Below are 4,136 nucleotides of genomic sequence, written 5' to 3' on the forward strand. Positions count from 1 at the left end.
GACCTTCAAGAAATCTTATAATAATACTCCAACAGACAATTTATGACCAAAGCAAGCAGCAATTGAAAAACAGAAATATAAAATTCCCCCCTCCCCCTAAAAAAAGGATAAGCAAAAAGACCTGGTCTAGTATATCTCGAACAGCAGACCTCATGGCTTCAAATTGATGAGCATGCTGGCCTTGTCATAAATTTATGCATTTTTATCCATATGGAAAGGGAGCTCAACCCAACAATTATACAAAAATATCTTCGGGTGTGGGCCTTGTTTTGGGATGTTTACAATTTCCCAGCTGGCCGGCAATTTTTACCGGCTTCAGCTTACCACAAACTTAACCACCACCCCAGTCAAGATGGGCTTTCCAGTAAAATTATGAGTTATTATCCACATAGAAAGGGAGCTCGAACCAGTAACTATGCAAAAATTTTCATCGGGTGTGTGCCATGTTTTCTAAGTTCAATTTTTGCTGCTCGCGTGCAGTTGTTACAAGCTGTCACTTACCAGAGCCAAGAAAGGAAAAGGAAAGAACGCTACAAAAAGTATATAACTTGAGATGGATTTTCAAAAACAACATAAAGTTATTTTGCGAGAGGAGAAGGAGGATAACAGAGCTGCAAAGGCTCGAAAGTTATACAAAGAAGATCCAACGTATAAACCTACATCGCAGATTAGGCTTCTAAATAAAAGCATTTTGTGTTTGATTATGAGATTCATTTTGCTTGTTAATATGTGGGGGGTTTAGACTGTGCGTCTACTTTACATTGTGTCAAGAAAAAGTGGTTGGAATGGGTTAGGAAGAATAAAAGGGCTCCGAGCAAGTCAAGAAACTTGAAATCTAGAGATGCTCAGGTGAGATGTTCTTTTCGTGGGTTTTTCTATCTTAGTTATATATCTTTATTCATGGTTGTTGTCTAGAAATACATTGCGTATGCATTTATCATACCTTATTAAGGCAGATGCTGCTAGTTTTATATCACATATAGTCCAAGAAATGATGAAACCAAGCTACGACTGTCGTTAGTTGTACAGTTTTTCGTGGAACTCCTGTCGGGTTCAAGAATGTTTAGTAGCATTTATTGTAATTCGTTAGGGCTTATGCAATTACTATAGTTAGTCACATAGTAGTATAATACTATAACCAACACAGTAAAATTGCAAATTATATTGTAAAAGTATCCACAATTATCACCATGCATCTATGCATATTTTTCTTGATGTGTTTTTAGCCTATTCTTTTTAATACTCCCAACTTTTTTACTTGGACATACATGGGGAGCACTTGAGGGACAAGCCTCCATTTTCTAGTGAGAGCCCTAATGTAAAATAGGTATAAAATCAAACAAATTAAATTCATCAAGTTCTATACATCACAAGTTTGAATATTGTTTGTGGGCTATTTTGTTTCTTTCCCTATTTATCAAAGAAAAGATTAATCATCACCCTTTAGAAGTTTGGTAGTAAATAGATCTTAGTTTTACTTAGTTTTTTGGATGATTAATTCATTCATTCATACTATTTTATTTTATTTTACTATTTTTTGCACAATTCTTACACAGATTTTCATGGATAATTCCAATAATGCAAGGTAAGCGCATAATTTAGGATTTAAATCAATGATTGAATTCTAAATGTAAAATTTTCTGCTACAAAATCCACAAAGCAGTGATGCACCTAGAGACCTATTCGAGGATATGAATACTATATCCTCAGTGAAGGAGTTAGCATGGCGGATCCTCAATCACTTGGGATACAAATGCCCTCACTTTGCTAAATGTATGCTGCGATCGAATGTCTTGCGCGCTTATTGGCTGGTAATCTTTTTGAGCTAAGAAATGGTATTTTTAGTATGCTTTGAATTAAGATCGAGTTCAGCAAACCACATATGCATTTTCTTTTCTCTCAATCTCACTGCACCATATACCTAGGGAATTATACAATTCTTGTTTGCCAACTTGTAACACGGCTTTTAAATTGGTTGCTGAACGTGGCAAGGAGTATGTACCATCTTATCGACATAAAAGGACGCGGTCTAAGTGGTAGGCCGAAAATGCAACTATCCAAGATCACTACATGCATTAATCCGCCATCAAGATTTAAATTCAAAATTCAAAATTTCCATGTCAATATATATATATATATATCACTTCTGCAGATTGTATCAATGCAACATTTCTTGCAACTACTATTGCACAATAAATCTTATATAATTAATCACTCAAATATACATACATACTCTAGTCTCATATTATATATAAATTCTTATATATATATTTATATTTATAAAATCAAAAAGAAGTATGAGAAGATTAAGAGCAGATGCAGAACCCTTTGTACCTGATGTAGCTGCAAGACAAAGATTTGCAGAAAAAAATGAAGAAGAAAGGTCATTGTATATGACCTTCTTCAATGGCTCGAATTTCATTTGGAAAGAAATATTCAAATATTTTAGTAGGTAAAGTAGTTATTTTTACTATGACATACATTAGTGCAAAATTTATGTTTCAAATTTTATTTAATATTTTAGTGTGCAAATATATATATTTTATAATATCATTGTGCTAATTTGCCCTCAAAATATTAAATTTATAACTTTGTTATATATATATATATATTCACCTGTTATGACTGTGATAAGGAGAATCGAAAAAAATAATATCAAATCAATAAAGTATACTGTCAGTTACCCCCTCCCAAATTAAAGGGCTGGTTTGGTTGCTGGCTACATGTTCTTAGTAACAGCATAAAATAACATTACGTATAATTTCAAAATACACTATATATATATATATATGATTCTAGTGAAGAAATCCTAGAGCTAGGTTTTATAGTCAATGCTCTCTTTCAGTGGTGTATAGTGAATATGGAGAGGGGTGTGTGAAGTATGTGTATGTGCACCGACAAAGGACCGGGGAAGCAGACTTTGGGAAGATCATATTCAAGACATGGGAGATGGTCAAAACAATAATGGAGGATGACCAAGAGGTGAGGGTGTTGCGGGTTAATTGGAAGAGTATATGGCTTAAGAAAGATATTCCTCCCCACCAACGCCACCCTAATAACAACTGATCATCTTTCCTTGTATCTAACTATCTATAAATCTATCTATGTATATCTTTAAAATTATTGTTGTGATAGAAGAAAAAAAAAATGATTAGTTCGATGTGCTTTTATAGCTATGATAAGTGATGTCCTAAAATGACTCATTTATTGCATTATATATGCTTTTCTTGATTCGAGACACTTTTGTTTGTGGCGTTTTCCAAAGTACGCAAATTACAGAAAGGGGATTGATTTACACTTGCAAGTTATAGGTAATTCGTTATTACTAATGTATTCGAATTGTTTCTTGCTTGGGAAGGTAATTTTCATGATTAGTTGATAACTTCAAAATGCTTGTAACATTTCAGTGTAATTTTAGTTCGATATTATTTGTACTTGTCATTTTTTGTTTTTGTGCATGTGTGTATATTAATTACCAACGATACATTTTGCACATTGTACATGTGAATGAGCTGGATGTTGCAAGTGCAGCTCTCACTCTCCTCGGCATTCGTGCTTGCGGAAGATAAATTGGTGCTAGTTCATCATTTTACCTCTTTGTCTCTCATCCTATTGCACGTTAATAAATGCAATTAACAGGCATAGATGGATTATCTCTGCCACTTGACTAATGTATCATTTTTATGTCAACGGAAGGATTACAAATATATATATAATTTTCTTATCTTAGATATGTTGCTTAAAGTTGAATCAATTAAACATGTTAAATATATATTGTTGATTTATTACATGTTCACTTTCACATGACACGAGTATCAACTAACATTTAAAAACTTGTGGCTTTGTTTATATTTTTATTTATGTTTTACCGTTTGATGGTATACTCTTCTACTCATTTTTGTTGTGTAAAATTTATACACTTGATTTAACTTGAGTGGGTTAAGATATATAATGAACTCATCTTATAATTTGCATTTTTTTTAGCGTATAACTATTTTTTGAAAAGATGAAAATTTTAAGTTGGAAAATCAAATGACATAAAGAGTAAAAAACAAAATAATAATAATAATAATCACTACCAGAAAAAATTAATTTAGCCTTGGAAATTGTCTCGCAATGAAATCCTGAGACTGTAA

The sequence above is a fragment of the Andrographis paniculata genome, unplaced genomic scaffold, assembly GCF_009805555.1.
Source record: "Andrographis paniculata isolate CXL003 unplaced genomic scaffold, ASM980555v1 Contig80END, whole genome shotgun sequence".
NCBI classification, from domain to species: domain Eukaryota; kingdom Viridiplantae; phylum Streptophyta; class Magnoliopsida; order Lamiales; family Acanthaceae; genus Andrographis; species Andrographis paniculata.